Genomic DNA, 20,358 nt, shown 5'->3' with positions numbered 1-20,358 from the left:
AAAAAGCACTTATTTTCCGAGAAAATATTTTATGAGAAAATATTTTCTTGGTACAAAACACACCCTTGGTAGAATTCCAATCAAGATCAAAGCATTAAGAGGATCATAAATGTTGGTTCGATTCTCAATATCCCCATTTCTCCTTACACTATGTAATAGAAAGAATCTTTAAAATAAATATAAAAACTAGAAAAAAACTCACATTTTAAATATCTTCAGAGGATAATTTGTTTATTTTTCTTTATTTGGTACTCAAAGACCAAGGTGAACGTACAAGCAATTGAGCCTCAAGACCCACAATTGGACTACACTAGGCGATGATATAGCTGTAAGAAGACGGACTGCAAGCCTTCAAAATTGGATTTTCAAAGGATTTCATGACTATACATTTCACTATTTTCTATCCCAAGGTAATTTTTGTTAAATCCCTAGTAAAAATTGGGAATTTTCCTGGAGGACTCACACAACGTAATTTCTGTTACATCTTAGTCTTTTCTTCTATTCCAAATTCTTGTCATTTATGATTATGGACCCACCTTTTTTGATATGGATCCATCACATGTTTGATCCCAAAGTGAGAGCTTTGCAAAACATGAATTAAGGTAAGTTAAATAAACTAAAACGGAGGGAATAGTTTATGAAGACTAGCTACACATATTCTACTATAGAACAAAGAATCTGTACCTAAAAAATGAGTCAAAGCAGAATCTTAAATAAACTTTTCATAATTAGATATGTTTCTATCAGTAAGAAGGGATAGTTCCTATTAATTTAATTACAAAATGACATATTGTTACATAGATAATATTTTGAGTGGTTCTTCGGGTGTTTGATTTATGTCCTTAGTCCCTTTATCATAATTATGCAATAATCTACAGTGTGAAGTACTTCTCATTCTTGACTTTTTGACCTATATATATCAACAAACTCCTATATACTGAGATGGTATCACGGATGACCAAGAGAAGGACTGAAGCAGTCTTCCATGATACTATCACAGTATATTTATATACCATGTTGATATCATAATTTGGGGGCATCTCGGGTACATAGTTTTGATTTTTTCTGGGGGTAGGAAAGTAATGGGGGTATGCTAGGATAATTAGTTTCTTTCCAACGGGTATAGATGATCTTTCCCCTAAAATATATAGTCATGGAATATAAAGAGGAAATAAAAAGAAACACACAGTTGGAACTCTACTCCCTTGGTTAAATCTTTTTTTTTATTTGGATAAACATAATGAAACTCCAGCCATTTATTTTTTATAGATTTGACCCGAAAAAAAAAAAGAAAATACACAATTAGAATAAATAGTCATTACCTCTAAAGAAAAAGAAAACACAACTGGAACTCCATTATTTTGACAAAAAAACACACTGTTGAAATAAATAGTCACCGCATCTAAAGAAGAAACAAAAAGAAATATGCAGTTAGAAATCTCTTATTCGACGCAACTTTTCTGTTTGGCTAAAACAATGGAGTTCTACACAGTTTTTTTTGCTATAGAAAAAATTTACGATCGAAACAAATAACCATTACAGCTAAAGATTAAATTTAAAAAATGTAAAATTTGTGTTAGATTTGTTTATTGTGAAAGCCTTAAGAGGTTTCCATGTGTTAACGTGGAATATCTGAATCTATATGGTTTCTCTAGTTTAGAGAAATTTTCAGAAATCATTGGAAGAATGAAATCGGAGTTAGAGATTACGTTGCGATTATCTGGGATAAGGGAACTAACATCATCTAGTCAGTACCAAACTCATATTACCGAGCCAAATTTGAGCTTTTTGGAACACCTTGTAGCTCTTCCAAGCAGCATTGGTATGTTGAAAAGTTTGGCGGAGCTCTATGTGTCGTATTGCTCAGCTTGCCGAAAGAGGTAGGGGATTTAGAAAACTTGAAAGAGCTTAATGCCCATAGTACTCTGATTTCACGACCTCCGTCTTCTATCATCCGTTTGAACAAGCTTAAATTCTTGAGTTTTGCAAAATAAAAATCACAAGTGTGCTTTGTGTTCCCTCCGGTGAATGATGGGTTACGCTCATTGGAAATTCTAAATCTCAGTTACCGCAATCTAATAGATGGAGGACTTCTTGAAGACATTGGATGCTTATCCTCTTTGGAAGTGTTGGATCTCACTGGAAATAATTTCGAGCATTTGCCTTGAAGCATAGCCCAACTTGCTGCTCTTCGATACTTGGACTTGTCACATTGCACGAGACTTACCAGCTGCCAGAGTTTCCACAACAATTAGATACAATATATGCAAATTGGAGCAATGATTTGATCTGTAATTTGTTGCTTCAGAATATCTCATCGTTGCAGCATGATATGTCTGCTTCAGATTCCTTGTCACTAAGAGTGTTTACCAGCGAGGGGGAGAATATCCCGAGTTGGTTCCACCATCGGGGAATTGATAAAAGTGTATCAGTCAATTTGCCTGAGAATTGGTATGTACATGATAACTCCTTGGGATTTGTTGTATGTTACTCTGGCAGAGTAATTAACACCATAGCTCAATTGATTCCCTTATGTGATGACGGAATGTCGTGGATGACCCTGAAACTTGCCTTATCCAACCATGCAAAATATCTGTAAGAATCTGCTATTCATTTTTTTCGTAGTACCTTTTGCTAGCTTATGGGATACATCAAAAGCATAATGGAAAACACCAAATGACTATGGGCTTATGAAGTTATTTTTCTCTAGAAAAATGAAGGAATATGGTTTTCATATGTTGTATAAAGATGAACCTGAGCTTGAGGCCTTGTTACAAATGAGGGAAAATAATGATGAACCAACAGACATTGCATTGGGAAAAGGTGGAGCAGATATGACTCCTTGACCAATGAAGACAGTAGCTCGTCTAGTAAGAAACAAAGGTCACATTCTAATATTTGTGGGAACTCTGTGTCACGCCCCGAACCATGGCCTGGACGTAACACGACACTCGTTGCCTGACTGCATGTGACCGAGCGAACCACATGGCTTGTTGAATCATCATGATACATAACATAAGCGGAATATAACGTGAATGCATGATGAGCCTTTATAAAACGTAGTAAGTCATAATACTTAATAAAAATACTTATTTAAACATGAGTGCAGAAATAAAATGAATGAGCCAAAATGGCTATACGACTCCGAATGTCTGACATGACAGAACTGACTTGTCTAGTCTATGAAACCTCTATCATGAGTCTGACTGGAAAACATACTTACTGGGACAAGGCCCCCAGCATACCTTAGATGCATAACTAATTATAAACAAAAGTTGACTAAACCCCGAATGAGATGGGGCTCACTAATAAGCTGATACGAATGCTGTCTTACTGAGCAGGTGTGTCGTCCTGTATATCAGTACCTGCATCATGAAATGCAGGCCCCCGGGCAATAAAAGGGGACGTTAGTACATCATGAATAGTACTAGTATGTAAAACCTGCTGAAATGAAGAACACGACACAACATAGGTATAGGACATGAACTGAAACTGAATGTAACTTGAACATGAGCATGAAATGTGAGTAAAGTCTGAAAACAGTAAATCAATGGAAATACATGTATGTAAAAACTGCTTGTAACGTGGGGAATGCTATAGTATAACCGACAACATGATCTGCTACTTGCGTCCTACCAGAAGAACACTCACATCTTACCAGGGATATGAGATTTAAGAAATAATAAGCATGTAAGGATCCAAAATGCATAATGAAGGTGTTGCCTCCTTGCTGACAACACTTATCCTACGGTGGCAACGTAGTTTCAGGCTATCTGAGCCTTGTCGGTTAACTAAGCAATTCCCAAAAACATGAACATGATATAGTTGGCTGAAAAGCCCATGATTTTCGTAAAATAACTTGTAATAACTTGTAATTATGATTTCACGAAATAACTTGTAAGATGGTTCCATGAAATAACTTGTAAACATGGTTTCATGAAATAACTTGTAAAAGTCTTGCAAACATGTTCTTGATTCATGAGTAATAACAATAGTTCGTACTTATGTATATAATTGACTTGAAAACATGCTTGTAACTTGCTATATAAAATCATAAAGTTTCATATAAACATAATAAGAACACATGAGGAAGAATTCATGATTCATGGATTAAGCTAGGGTTCGTAATAACCATAATGGAAGATTAAGAATACAACAACGAATATAGATAAAAAATTCATGTACATAAATACATAAATACGGGCTACCAATATGTTGGGTTTAATGCTTTAGGATTTGAACTTCATGAATATCAAAAAACGGAGCATGGGGAAGAACGTAGAAATTCCCACATGTGGATGGAAGTTTTACATACCTTAAATTCCTGCTTTTGAGCGTATCACAATGTCCTTCAATCCCTTCAACTTTAATTTATAGCAATACAGGTCATAGGGACTTTATATCAGTAACAATATCCATGCTTTGTTCATCTAAGCATTTTATCAAACACTTGGTGGGCATGAAGCTCCACAACCTTCATTAATGGTGTTTTCTTCAACCAATCCCCATTATTGTCACGACACGACTAGGGCCGCGACGAGCACCCGGTGCTAACCCACCCGAGCACCCTCTTAGCTTACTCTTATACTTACATCTAGGTGAGCCGCATAATTATACATGCATTTCCATTCATTCGTCAACTAGTCCCATATGGACAACCACACATTTATATCATCATAGACATTTATGCCACATCAATATTCATGGGCCAACGTGGCCGACAAAATGATATACAAAACATAGGCCGACAAGGCCAAACACATCTACCCACACACACACATGTCTACGAGCCTCTAAGAGTATAACTTATCACATTAGCGGGACAGGACCCCGCTATGCCCATAATTATATACACAAAAGAATGAGTACCCAAAAGATATGGCTCCGAAGGAAATGGAGCTCTCTATGTAATCTCCGAATAGGCAGCTAAGGATCAAGTCTGTCTCCCTGTGCACCTGCGGGCAGGACGCAGCGTCCACAAACAAAAGGACGTCAGTACGAAGAATGTACTGAGTATGTAAAGCATGATCAACTTCAATATAGAAATGTAATAGACATCATATGAAAATATCATAGGAGGGGAGACAGTAATATCATCATCATCATATCGCTTACCTGCATACATCGTCGATCGTATCCCATAATAACACTCGTACCCTACTTGTGCTCATACTTGTATACATGTCCTTATTTGTATTCTTATACATAGTCTTATCACATTCATATTCATATTATATACATAGCCATACACTTATATACATACATAGCGTACCCGACCATAAGGTTCGGTGTTTCATACGTACTTGGCCAACCAAGGCTCAATGTTATTCATACCTGGCCCTACCAAGGCTTCAGGGTTATCCGTACCATCTGCAGATGTGTGCGCGCGTTACGTAATCGTATACATACTTTATACATAGTTATGTACATATAGACTTACCCGGCATCATAAGCTCGGAGTCTTATCATAGCCCTTCATAGGCACACATACACATATATCATAGCTCGTAAGCATCTCTAGTCTCATTTACTCTCATCATCATTACTATCCTCATCATTATTGTTACATTTACATTATAGACCTACTCGTCATACGAGGAACGTAGGATAATCATAGTACATATCAAGGGTCGTGAGCTTATGAGCTCGGAATGTCAACCATGTGAAGACAACATACTCATATAGAGGAATTTAGGAGTTTGGACAAGAACCATGCCTTATGAAAGAAGGGTTAGCCTTACATACCTTTTTGTCGAATTATTCTACACTTGCACGTACTCCTTCGATGCTCACGTTTCTACCTTCATTAAGGCCATACTATCATTAGTATCGATATCTAGTGCACATGGCTAAAGCTAGAGAAAATCGGACAACATCTCCTTTATCTATTCAACATTTGTCCATATCTTAATTCAACTCCCAAACGTCAACAATACATTCATAATATCATGACAATTGCCATTAATCATTCACATTATCCACATTCTTAAATTTACTTCCATTTATCCACATTCATGGTCATAATATCCAACTTTGTCCATTCACATACAATGTCCATTTCATGGTCTTAATATCATTCATAACACATTTATATCACAATACAACAATAATCATGATTCAATTTGAACTACTCCTCAAAAATATCACTATTCATCATTCATGACCCATTTGGTTACTCTCTCCTAATGACCAAGAATTTTTAACTCTCAAATACCTTAAACAATTTGTAAATATCATGAATCTTACCTTAGATGTTGTAGGAATGAGCTTTAGTTGATGATATTCCACTTTGATCAAAACCCTAGTTTTCCTCCATTTGGATTTCTTGACTTTGGAAGATCTTTGATGGGTTCTTACCCTTGATTCACTTATTTAATGTTGTTGATGGATTAATATCCTTGAAAACTTGTATCATAAATGTGGAGAGATGTTTTAGAGAGAGAGAGGTGAAAGGGAAACGAAATGAAAATGACTTGGTCCCTTACATTTATTGAGCAACAAGCTGCCCGACCAGATATACTGACCAGCATACGGTCCGTATAAAATCTACGGACCAACATACGGTCCGTATAAAATCTACGGACCGTATGTCCTGGCCGTATGTTTGGTCCAGAGAGTTGGCCAATCTGGACAGATTATACGGTCCAGACATACGGACCGTATAAATTATACGACCAGTATGTTTGGCCGTATAATCCCCAGTGATCCCGAATTTCGTTTCGTCGATTTGTTTGATCTCCAATCCTTATGGGACCTTCTTAACACTTATTCAACACTTCAATACCAATCTAAGGGACATTATAACTCTTCCCTAAGACATTATCAAGTCCTTGCTAGATCGTTGCTCGTAATTCCTTTGCGATACTCATCAACTGCTCTTGCCTTCTCTTGGCAATCCTCTTCCCTCATCTCTAACATCTTTAAAATCTCAACTAGGGTCATCAATGTCATTCTCACCAGTTCGTTCACTTGCGTACCAACGGAAAAATTCCGAAGTGTAACAATTATATTACTTCTAGCTGATTCTACAATCTCAATTATATGTAATTAACATCATTCTTCATCACCCACATGAATACAACAATCCCATGTCAACAATCTAAAAACTCTAGCATAGTTCATATAATTCTCTTTATCAAACCCATTTACTATTCTCCCAAGAACTCATCAATTCGCAACTATAAAGGTTTAGAGAGTAGAAACATTACCTTTTTGAAGTCCAATCCTCTTGAATTCGGGTTCTAGGGTTTCCACATCCAACAAATATGTTCCAATCATAACTCTATGGATTAGAAGGGTTTTGGGGACTTGGATTCAACCTAGAATCATGATAAAACTTACCTTGGAAGGTTCTTGAGGTTGGGTACTTGTTCTCTATGAGTTTAGAGAGATTTTTCGTGAATGGGGTGTTGGGGAAATAAACCCCAAATCCCAAATATAACAAAAAAATGCGTAAACCCGACTTTTGACCCGAAATTGACCTGTTTCGCGATGGGTCCGCGATGCGGGTGCATCGCGCAACATTCTGCAGCTACAAACTCGGAGTTGCACGATTGGTCCGCTAAGCAGGGCCATCGCGCGCTCTCGCATGCGCCCTCACGCGCCCTGAGAAGCGACGAGTGTTGATTCTGCACAGTGTTCGGTAAAATAGGCATAACTTCTTGTCCACAGCTCTGTTTGGGTTCTACAATATACCGTTGGAAATCTATTTCAAAGGGATACAACTTTCATCAAGGAAGTGTTCCCAAATTCCAAACTAATAAAAGGGTTATGGTCGTAGGAAGTAAGACCTTCTACAAACTCACTTGCAAACATGCCCCGTAGAGTGGCTTCCAACTTTGCTTTGCCCAAAAACATTTCTTATGACTTGATTGGTTTTCAAAACTCTTCCTATAACCCTCACATTGGTTCCATTATATTATCATCTTATGAGTCAAACCTTAGCTCTAAAGCTACGAGGTGTTACACTCTGTCTTTGAGAATCTGCAGCAACAAGTGGAGGCGCCAGTCTCTTCCGAAACTCTGCAGCTCTTTCCCACAAGCCCAAGAGTTTAGCTTAAATATAGGTAATATATCTCATGACTTGTTTTTACTCTACTTCATAGTGAAACTATGTTCTTCTTTTTATGTAATTCTCTCCTTCTATTACCTACAAAGTCATCTTCCAAAACCAATAAGTAATTTTTTACTTCTCATTCTCCTTTTTGTTTTCTCTCTTCTTTCCCCTATTGAAAGGACCTCACTAATTTGATTCTCCATATTTTCTCCGCTTGTGCCATGATTAACCATGGTATATACCTTATGACTTGTTTTTCTCTCCTATTAGCTGCAAAGTATTCTTCCAAAACTGATTTTTTTTTCCTTTTTGACAGAACATCAATGCGTGATCGACATCATCAGTGAGTTTTGTCTATTGGTTCTCCACCTTGTCTCCACTTGTTGATCCAAGATTAACCAAAGTAAATTAAAGGCTAAAAACAAGTTTAAATTTTCGATGCTCTAATCAGATCCTGGAATCATGAGGCATTAATTCAATTAGTACCTAAAAGTACTCACAAATCAATTATTTGAATTTGAAAATTAGTAAACTCTAAAATGAAAAGATAACGCTACAAATTGGGGGAAATTAGGATGAAGTAATAGCCACTATTTAAGTTATGTATGCCAGAAATTTACGCTGTCATTTTGAAAAGATTTCAAGAAGTGCAGGCAGTACTAATACAGTCACAGAAAAAATGAAAATCCTTGATATTCCACAGGTTTTTCCTATCAAAGTGAGCTTAAATGTAATTTATAACCATGCTCGAATTTCCTTATGGCCGATTGAACTGCTTTACCCACATGAGCGTCTTCTTTTTACAATTTAATTGGATCTAAAGTTGTTTGTTAAAATAAATTTTGGTCGGTTTTTCAGGCATATGCATCTGTTGAGGAGTTTATGCGGCGGTTGCGACAGTTGACTAAGCAGAGGCAACTGGCAAGAGACTAGAGACTGAAGATATTGAGCAAGTGATCACTCTGGATTTAATTTATAGAACTAAACTTGAATGTTGATATTTGATTTTTACTATTGTGATGGCCATCTTATTAGAAAGAACCTACACTCGTATACTCTCCATAACAAACTAAGTTCACCATTTCTAAATAATTGTCATCAGGGAACAACTAGAAGTTTCTTACCAATTACATAACTTCAAAAATTTTATGTGAGATGACTTAGTTTAATAGTTCTGCATCAAACATTTTCTTGTCGAAAGGTGACAATCGTGTTCTAAATTTAGCAATACACTTTTACTTCCTCTATGGGAAATTGAACCTCCACGTTTTTCCTTGGTATAGACAGGAAAATGGTAGTAAAACAACATTTTATAAGATAACTACAGTTGTAAAGTAAAGTAGTAATTTTTTTTTAATTGAAGTGACAACTTGTGGAGTATTCCGTGACATTTTACGACTTGCATTATAACTTGGTGCTCCATCGTAATTCATTTACTACAACTCGATATTCTTCTTTTTTGAGTACCATGTTTCAGATTTTGACTTTGTTGTATGATTTTCATGTGGAGATGTATCACAGATATAAGGATTTCACTGAGTTATCATTGATAGATGAAGATGCCTTTGAATTTCTTCTCATTATGTCCACAGAAAAGGCAAAGGGTTTTTATTTCCAAAGGTATCCACTGATCCATGGGTTTACAACTTCTTAATCTATTTAAAACTTCTTAATCTATCATTTTGATGCTCTCTGATTGTTATATTAGAGTAAATCTCTGTTTTAGATATAAGTATCTCTCTTGTTATGGCAGGAAGGTTGGGAAAATGATGAAACAATCAAAGATACAGCACATCATGAGACGGTGGAGTAGGAGGGGAGGTAAAGGTTCGGTCTCCCTTATAATCTGTTTCAGTTCTTTTTGTACTTCGCCCTCCGTTCATTTTATATATATGACATGTTTGACTAAAGGTGGAGTTTAAGACAAAGGACATTTTGCACTTATCAAAAGACATTTCTATGACTATAAGAGCATGTCATTAAAGGTAAAATAGAAAGTTTGAAGTTAAAGAGTTTCCCGAATAAAAAGGTGTTATTCTTTTTTGAACGGACTAAAGGAGAGAACGTCATATAAAATGGAACAGTGGGAGTACTTCTTTTAAAGTAAATAGGTGAAAAAATAAGCAACGACGTCTTGTGTGTTAACTTGTCTATTACATGATATGAATTACAGCATACTAGCTGTGGTAGAGATAATGGCTCATGACAGTTAGATTTCTAGCTGTGGTAGAGATAATGGCTCATGACAGTTAGATTTCTTGCAAGATATTGAGTGCTAGATTTTTATGCCCTTTGCTCAAGTCTGAATGCACTAATTCATAATTAGATGTTGTGATTGTTTCGGATTAGGAATATATGATTATCTTGCTCTCTGCTGTTTTATTGACATTGATGAAGTGATAACATCTAGATCTTTATTCTGGTTTTGGATCACTTTTGCATAGCAAACTGGGGACATGGTAATTTGAGAACAAAACCAGTTACGCTGCCTATAAAGGGAACAACTAGACTATTGACCTGAGAAAGGGACTCACTAAAGAACTTGGGTATGCAGTAATTTATTTTTTTAAATTTCGTTTTGAAATATAGTTACATCTTCCATTTGCTGACAAGTAGCTTGTCCAAAAATTAAATTGCAGATGAATGGCAAGATAACTTTGCCAAAATGGGTGGATGAAAGAAGCCTTGGAAATGTTAGTAAGTCGCCTTACAATTTGTGAATTGCATCATTTGTTGGTAACTCCGTTTGTATTCATTTACTCTGCAAGCCATTATTCTGCTTTTCTAGTACCAAGTTTCAGATTTTGACTTTGTTGTTTATATGATTCATGTGAAAAGATGTATTTTGTGTTAAGGCTGTAGCTGAATCACTAACAATATATGTTCCCTTGATCATGTATTTCATTTTGATGATCTATCTGATTGTTATATTAGGGAAATGAAAATCTCTGTTTTAAATACAAATATCTCTCTTGTTACGACAGGGAGGTCGGGAAAAGATGAAACAATTGAAGATGTATCACAGTGTGAGACAGTGGAGGAAGCTGGAGTACAAGGTGAAGTTGATGTTCGTTCTCCCTTATTTCTTTTAGTTCCTTTTATGCTTTAATTTTTAGGGAAAAGGTGAAAAATAAGAAACAAAGTCTGTGTTATCTAGTTATCTACTGCATCAGATAAATGACAGTATACTAGCTGTGGTAGAGTTAAGGGCTTATCATCTGTAAAATTTCTAGCAAAAACAGTCAGTGCTTGATAGTTAAGCGAAAAAGTTACTTAGCAGCAGCACTAATTGATGATTAAATGTGATGTTGTGATCGCTTTTGGATTAGGAATACGCGATTTTTTAAAATCTTACAGTCTATTGTCTTGTTGACATTGAATTGATAAAGTAATAACATCTATATCTGGATTACTTATAAGTGGTTCTAACAAGTTTTACTCTAGTTTTGGATTACTTTTGCAGTGCAAACTGGGAGAGAAAGATGGTATGTCGAGAACAAAACTGATAACATTTCCTGTGAAGGGCATATGTTTTCTTTGTTAGTAACTGAACAACTAGACTCTTGGCCCGAGAAAGAGATTTGCGAAAGAACTTAGGTATGCAATAAGCCATGCTTCTTGAATCTATGTTTTGATTACTTGTAAGTGGTTCTAGCAAGTTTCACTCTTTTTGATTTTGGATCACTTTTGCAGAGTAAATTGGGAAGATGCTACTTTGAGAACAAAGCCGGTGACACCTCCTTTGAAGGGCATATGTTTTCTCTGTTTGTAACAGAACAACTAGACTATTGGCCTGAGAACGAGATTCGCGAAAGAACTTGGGTATGGAATAATTCATTCTTCAAATTTCATTTTGATATATATTCACACTTTCGTTTGCTGAGAAGTAGCTTGTCCAAAAACCAATTACAGATGAATGTGCGCGAAGCAAGAAAATTTTGTCCAAATGGGGTAGCAACACTATTAGTAAGTTGCCTCACATCACAAAGCAAACAGACCAAAGGGGAACTATTTCCAGGAATCAAATGTAGAGCAACTATTCTTCCTTTAGGATATAGAGCTCAAATATTTCTCTGCCACTACTAAGTTCTGCGGAAGAAGTGTAGAGTTTATTGATACCGATCCACTGACAAATCGACATGTGGTAGAAATAATTAGTGGATAGGAACTAATCACTGAAACTGGTCAATCTAGCAGTTGGATTAAGTAGTTCAGAGCAACTCCAGTGTTAAGGGAACAACCAGCAAAAAAAAAAAAAAAGTACTGGAAGAATAATTTTTGTTATCTCAGAATTGGAGTTGTGTGACATAATAGAGAATTAGAATCTGAGCTATCAAAGGAGATGAACATGTACATAGCTATCAGAAACATTGATAATGGAAAATAACTGCATCGAATTATTGGGTTTTCTCTTAATTTTCTATTTCTTTTTCCCCAGATCTCTAGCATTCTTTAATTCTTCATATTGGTGGAAAATCTAGAAGGTTATAGTCATTCATCATAGCATTCAGAAGGTCAAAGAGGTTTTAATTTTGCTGGAATATTATGCATTCAGCTGATAAAAAGGTCGCATAGGAGTTTTTAGTACCAAGTTTCAGATTTTGACTTTGTTGTTTATATGATTCATGTGGAAAGATGTATATTTGGTGTTAAGGTTGTATTTACTTTATTAACTATACCTGTTCCCTTGATCATGTCTTTCTGCAGATGTATACCCTAACAATATAAACATTTCACCGCTTTATCATTTGTAGATGAAGATGCATTTGAAGTTTATTAACTATATCTGTTCCCAAAGGTAGCGACTGATCCATGGGTTTAAAACTTCTTAATATATCATTTTGATGCTCTCTCTGATTGTTATACAGAGGTAATCTCTCTTTTTAAATACAAATATCTCTCTAGTTCTGACAGGGAGATCAGGAAAAAGATTTAACAATCAAAGATGCAGCACAATGTGAGACAGTGGAGGAAGCTGGAGTACGAGGGGATGTTAAGGTTTGTTCTCCCTCATGATCTCTTTTAGTTTTTTTTATACTACACCCTCCGTTTTATTTTATATGACATGTTTGACTAGCGTGAAGTTTAAGAAAAAAACTTTTTGCACGTACCCAAACCCCACTTGTGGGATTTCACGTACCAAAAGTATCCTTAAGAACTGTTGGTTTAAACATGGCATTGACATTTTCTATGAGTAAAATGGAAAGTTTGAAGTAGAAGGGTGTCATTCTTGTTTGAACTAACTAAAAAGAGAGAACGCCATGTAAAATTGAACAGTGGCAGTACTTTTTTTTAAAGGAAAAGGTGAAAAACAAGCAACAAAGTCTTTGTGTTAAGTTGTCTCTTACATCAGATGAACGACAACATACTAGCTGTGGTAGAGATAATAGCTCATGACATTTTGATTTCTTGCAAAATATGGGGTGCTAGATTTTTAAGCCCTTTGCTCAAGACTGAATGCACTAATTCATTGATAGATGTTGTGATCGTTACGGATTAGGAATATGCGATTGTATTGCTGTCTGTTGTCTTATTGACATTGATCTTGATAAAGTTATAACATATATATTTTTTTATTACCTATAAGTGACTAACAAGTTTTATTCTGGTTTGGATTACTTTTGCATAGCAAACTATGATAATGGTACTTTGAGAACAAAACCGGTGACACTACCTATGAAGGGCACATGTTTCCTCTGTTTGTAACAGAATAACTAGACTATTGGCCTGAGAAAGAGATTCACGAAAGAACTTGGGTATGCAATAATCCATTATTTTTAAATTTCATTTTAAAGTATAACCACACCTTCCGTTTGCTGACAAGTAGCTTGTCCAAAAACCAATTGCAGATTAATGTGCACGAAGCAAGAAAACTTTCTAAAATGGGTGGATGAAAGAGGCCTTGGAGCAATTAGTAATTCGCCTCATATCACAAAGTAAACAGACCAAAAGGGAACTATTTCCAGGAATCCAGTGTAGCTCCAACGCTCGAGCTCAAGTACTTTCTCCCCCACCACCAAGTTCTACTGAAGAAGCATAGTCTCCTTTGATATCTACTGTCAAATGGTTTAAGTACTGAAAATGGTCAATCCAGCACGGGGGTTAATTAGTTTTGAGAATGAGTGGAACAAAAGAAGTACTAGCAGTCACATGAGTATATTGTTTGTTTGTTTGTTTTTATCTCAGAACTAGAGTATGTATGACTTCATAGAGATTTTAGGACCAGAGCTGGCTAATGACATCTGCACACTGGAAAGTACTTTTTATTTTGTATTAATATATATTAAATCTTGAACACCCTTGTCGAAATTTCCGGTTTTGCCACTGGGAACAATGATGTTGGATAGTTATTGCATTGAATTAAGGATGTTCTGTTTTATTTTTCTTTTCCTCGAGATCTTTAGAATTCTTTAGTTTATTCATCTTGCTGGCAAAAGCAAGAAGGATATAGTAATTTATCATATTGATTGAAAGTCTCATCAAGATCAAAGCACTGAGAATGTGGAAAGAAATTTTAATTCTATTGGAAAACAATGCACTCAGAAGATAAAGGGTAGTCACCTGCATGGAGGATCGCGGTTTCGCGCAGGGTTCGGGGTTGGACAGCACCCCCAAGGGGTGTGATGTAGCCTATTCTGATACAGACATTAGTTACTTATTTCACAGCTCGAATTTGTGACCTATAAGGCACAAAGCCAACTTTAGGCTACTTCAAGACTCCAAGTTTATCAATATACTCCTGACCTTACCCCTATATTATTAACGCACCGTTTCAGATCAAATCATGGATATACATGCAAAAAAGTTTCAATTAGTGTTAATATAATCAATTTCAACTATTTTGAATCTAGTGCTTCTATATTTGAATTTGCGGGAATAGTAACATCATTGGTGACTAATATACACCTTATATCATGCTCTTTTTCTTCCCCTACATGCAGGGTTAGATACTAGATTTTGATTTTTATCTAATTGTGCCACAAAGATGGAATTCGTTTTTGTTGCATCAATAACGTTATAGATTGTGAGTTCGAGTCACAAAGGGAGCAAAAAGGGGAGCTCCTGGGGGAGAGGTAAAACAAAAGTTTTTGAAAAAACCTAAGTTGTATCACAAAAAGAATCGATGAACTTTGCAAGATAAAGTATGAATTTGTCAATAAAGAAAATATTAAAAATGATAATACATACATATCATAGAAAATTAAAGGTGAGACGACTTACGTATTGAGTAGGTGTCGGCACCACAAAAATGCATGAGAATGAGACACATATATGCCTTTGACGTGAATATACTAGTGTATTCTTATTTCTAAACATAATTAATTTTTCTTTAACTCCAAACATTTTATGAGTATTCATCATACTGTCTGTCTTTGAAAAGAGCGGACAATACTTGTCATGTTCCCTTTTTTTCTTTTTCCTTTTTTTTTTCTCTTTTCTGCACTATGATTTTTTCTTTATAGGTTTCCAAAGCAACAGGCAGTCATGACTCATGATAATAACTTCCCATTCAATACGGCAACTTAAATCCTAATTGAAAATGCATGCATTAACTATTAAATGTGTGTGGTTTTGTGTGTGTATGTATAGACTGTAATCTATGTCGATTGGAAACATTGCTCGTGATCGCTACTTGCCCACTTGTCCTTTTTTACTACTTTGATTAGCGCCTTGTAAAGGAACGATCTTTTCCCAAAGCCAACTTCCTATATCGAGCGACTCTCTGTTGAGGTGCTTTATGAAAGCCGCAAGTCACATCAGTGAAAGTATGATTGATTCCATCGATCGAACGAAAACGCTTCTTGCTTTTTTCCCTCTCTCTATCTTGATTACTCTGCTTGCTTAACACAAGTCTTATTTAATCTTCATAGTCACTACCTAGCAAGCTCCGACTCGAAGCAAAAAGCAAAAGTCTCTGACAAGTGTGTGTTTCTCGGTCAACTAGAAATTGTAGAATTTTAGCTGCTCTCAAAATTGGTTGGTAGGTCCTTCCTTTATTTCAAGAGTTCTAGTACTTGCATTGCAGTCCATGTTCGTAATCATCCACAACCCAACCGATGTCCATTATAGGCTCGGCGAGCTGTCCTCCTAGAATTCCCAAAGGTAATGCCATATATATATATATATATATATACATTCCCAGCTTGGCGGAACCACGGTAAAGCTTAATATGATGGAGGGGAATTGCACTAAATCCAGAATTGGACAATGGATTAAATGGGAGGTTCTCATTTGGAAAAGCAACAATAGAGACACAAAGAACAACAAAAGATGGAACAATTACGTATTGCTGCTTAATAATTCTAATAGAAAAATATTTGATAGTTTTTCTCAAGTATTTTACGCATCTAATGAGTATTCATTAAAAAAAGTTAAAAAGAGTAAATCGGGATATTATTTTTGAACAGATAACCATGGAGATCCGTCCCCGAAAAAAGTTCGCATCTAATGAGTATTATGATCAATGGTACTAAAAAAGTTCTCTATGGACCTTAAACAACAGATAAAAAAGATTGAAAAGTGTTAAACGAACATAAATACTTATATGCGAAGAAGAAGAAGAAGAAGTAAACTAGACCTAAACAAGTACATTCAACCTTTCATCTTAATTCATAATCTGGTGACTGCAAAGTGAATTCGTATGGCGGTAAATACTTATGGCTATGCTTAGCGTTTATATCAAATTAAACACTTTGAAGTCTCCACAGACAGTCATGATTTGAAGTCTCCCTAAGCTCTCATATATATATATATATATGAATCACACTGTCAAAAAGCATCACTATCAAAACTTTACAACTGAAGAAAAAACAGAACTATTAGTCCCATTAATCAAGCAAGAAAATTACAAGCGTTCGCACTAACAATCTATATATATATATATATATATATATATATATATATATATAATTGCAGGACTTAGGCCTGCTCCGTTGACGTGGCAAGCCCAGGGAACATGGATTGCCTTTATCTTTTTTCTCCAATATTTGAGGTTTTCTCCTATTATTAAAATTATAATTTATGCAAGCCGAAGAGTCGTATCAGTTCAGTGACAAGCCGTTCTTTTGCCCTACTAAAATCCTTCTTCTTTTTACATGCAAACGCTGGGAAAATTGAGGGGCGGCAAGTCGCAGGGACATGGCCATGCCCAGATCCGTAAACGCCTCTTTCCCCAGAATCGAACAAGCGTTAAACGCAACGCCCTAAAGAAAAACCCTGTTTCTTATTGCAATAGACCTTCTTATTTTTACTTTTGATTTCCATTCGCTTCAGTATAAATTGAGCAGTAATTTGAGTAATTTCGTTTTTTTTTCTTTCTGGGTGTCAAAGAACGTAGAGCTTTCCACTCTAATTCCCTATCCTTTGCCCTTGTACTGTACAGGATCGAATGCATTCTCCACCACCCAGAACCCGAAAGGGGAAATTTGAGGTGGATGTAGGGGTGTTCATGGTTCGGTTTAAGTCGGTTGTTGATTAAAACCATCACCAAACCAATTTAGTCGGTTTTCAAATGTCTAAAATCATAACCAAACCAAATAAAATAATAACCACCGGTTTGGTTATTGTCAGTTTGGTTTCGTTTGGTTGGATTTTTTGGTTTATGACTAGCAGTCATGAGACTTATCAGTAAACATTAAAAAGTTGAAAAAGACATGTCTTTTTTTTTGTTTAAATGATATCTTTTATTTATAGTTTAAGGTGGAACATACATCGTAGAAATATTTTCACTATTAGTGATAGTGTCGTACTCAAGTTACCTAAATTTGTTAAACTATTACATATAAAGCTAAAAACTAACTCAGTAGTGGCTACACCATTTTTGTCATCTTAATATACATACCTGGAAATAAAGTAGAGCATAGGAGCTTTTAGTTGTAGTTACAAATATACATATTAATTAAACATAAAAACTACCTAAAATTAAAATGAAAATATATGAAATAAAAAACTGTGTAATGATCTCAAACTTTGGGGCAGTACTTGCATTTTGCCCTCAATTCTCCCATTTTGATTAAAAAAAACTTTCGGTAATGATCCCAAACTTCAAATGTTTTTCTATCATTATCCCCAAGGCTAGGGTCTCGACTACAAGGAGTTGTTCTTTTCTGCTTTTTAGGAGGATTATTCACGAAAGAAGTATTAGGACATTACCATGTGCTTGAGTTGCAGCAAATGCTAATGTTACCGAAGTACCTTCTATAGGAACCTCCAAATCTACAACATCTGTCCTTTTCATATAAAAAATATTAGAACTTTAGGACTCATTCAGACAAGAAAAAAAGAAAGGTATAAATTCGAAAAAAGAAGAAGAAACAACCTAAAATCAAATGGCTAACAAAGAAAGGCTAAAAATTTAAGTTAAAGACATTAGACTCTAACGTCAGCTTCTGTTAGTAGGTTTACACTTAACACTTAAAGAGTTAAAAGACTTGAAGACATGAGTTTGAACATATTCTTAAAATACGGGCCTTAAAAGAATCATGTGAAATAAGTAGACCAGAAATCAAATTAATGATTAAAAGGTATAAAATATTATAATTATTTATGAAAAACTAATATTATACATATAAATAATTATAAAATTTATGTATATAATTTATCGGTTTGGTTTGTTTATTTATTCGGTTATTTTTTAATATAATCATAACCAAATCAAATATTATCGGTTTTTAAAATTTAAAATCAAACTAAACCAAACCAAATCAAATGTCGGTTTTTTTATTCGGTTTGGTTAAATTTTCGGTTTGGTTTTGGTTTTAACCAAAACCGTGAACAACCCTAGGTGGATGCACACTCTGTTTGTTTTAAAAGAATGTCTTTCTATTCGTTCTCTGCGTATGTATTGTCTAAATTGTGATTGTGTGGTTATCCTCTGTTTGTGTCCTTAGTATTAACTCTGCCATTCATTTCAAAGAATGGATTTAGCCATTATTTTGACGATTACATGCCTGTTAACATGTCTATATAAGAAAATAATCAAACTTTCTTGTATTTGAAATCCTGAAGCTTCACATTCGTCCAATGTTCAGGCCATTTCTAATATCTTCCTACGCTCATTCTTAGAGAATAGAGAAAACTCTTGGCAGCCATATGGAGCAACAAGCAATTGCAATTGATGAAGAACAATGTGAAATTGTGATATGTAGCTTTAGCCTTTAACAAAACAATATGATCTAGAATACTTCTTATATAAAATAATAGTTAAATGTACATATTATACTAACTCCGTCGTTTTCGACACTGGTTTAATAGGCGGCTACTTTACAAGCAGTGGAACCAAGCATCACATGAGAGTGAAGTTATGAAAATAAGGTTAAGAAGTGAGTAACTTTATACCCCATTCGTTGACCAAAATATTGAGATTTCATCTGACCGAGTTAGTAAATGATAGGTTAAAGGGTGCTTTTTTTAGTGGAATTGTATTATTTTCTTGATCGGCTCTTAGTACAAAAATGTCATAAAACATAGACTTTTCCTGCAAAAAATGTCATAAGTTTCAAAATACCAATTTGATCAATCTATCCGGGGTCTAAAAAGATAAACTTTTTTGCAAAACTGATTGACCTGGAGCTGAATGATCTGTTGGGGAAGAAGGTGACAGTGAAATGCAATGAGGACGACACCATTGAAGACCTCAAGAAACTGGAGGCCACACAAACTATCAGTTCACATAACCATGTCATGGACACATGCTTTAGAGGTGTGCGAACAAAGTACCACATTGGTAGCTGAAAAGAAAAAATGAGCTACTTATAAGGAGTTAGATACTTTTAATGATGTGAGGCCTTTTGGTGAAAACCGTGCAGGCTTGGCCCAAAGCGGACAATATCACATCATGTTAAGAGTATCTTTGGGCCGTTTTATCCCAACAACTGGTATCAGAGTCAATGGTTTGGCGGGACGAGTATGAAGATGGCGGAGTGTGGCGTGGGGCCCGGCTTAGTGCCTTTATCCGTCTATGGGCTGGTTGATGACATTTACCCATAGCTTTGAAGACGCATACACAGCCTTTGGGCTTCGGTGACCGTAAATACTCTGACGATGTGGGTGGCACATTGACACGTTGAATCTCTGACCCATGATGAGTCATGTGGAACTTAGTTCAAGGGGGAGATTGTTGGGTGTGCGAACAAAGTACCACATTGGTAGCTGAAAAGAAAAAATGAGCTACTTATAAGGAGTTGAGTTGGATACTCTTAATGATATGAGGCCTTTTGGGGAAAACCGTGCGGGTTTGACCCAAAGCGGATAATATCACATCGTGTTAAGAGTATCTCTGACCGTTTTAGCACACAGACCGT

At 35.6% G+C, this 20,358-nt stretch overlaps 1 long non-coding RNA gene across 4 annotated transcripts; it reads left to right on the top strand.

The window, feature by feature from the left end:
* Window positions 1–133: 133 nt before the first annotated feature.
* LOC132614280 (uncharacterized) lies at window positions 134–14,440 on the top strand. Of its 4 annotated transcripts, none has more exons than XR_009572234.1 (13): window positions 7,946–8,066; window positions 8,373–8,399; window positions 8,915–9,009; window positions 9,578–9,676; window positions 9,810–9,883; window positions 10,501–10,602; window positions 10,696–10,749; window positions 11,041–11,653; window positions 11,750–11,878; window positions 12,764–12,854; window positions 12,962–13,054; window positions 13,686–13,812; window positions 13,906–14,440. It is a non-coding gene; the product is annotated as an uncharacterized LOC132614280 (long non-coding RNA). The 4 variants fall into 4 exon arrangements; XR_009572235.1 differs by lacking the exon at window positions 7,946–8,066 and adding an exon at window positions 8,077–8,290; XR_009572233.1 differs by lacking the exons at window positions 7,946–8,066; window positions 8,373–8,399 and adding an exon at window positions 134–410.
* The last annotated feature ends 5,918 nt before the right edge of the window (window positions 14,441–20,358 follow it).

The sequence above is a fragment of the Lycium barbarum genome, chromosome 10, assembly GCF_019175385.1.
Source record: "Lycium barbarum isolate Lr01 chromosome 10, ASM1917538v2, whole genome shotgun sequence".
Classification (NCBI taxonomy): domain Eukaryota; kingdom Viridiplantae; phylum Streptophyta; class Magnoliopsida; order Solanales; family Solanaceae; genus Lycium; species Lycium barbarum.
Note: the sequence above shows the minus strand (reverse complement) of the source record. Positions and strands in the feature narration are given on the sequence as shown.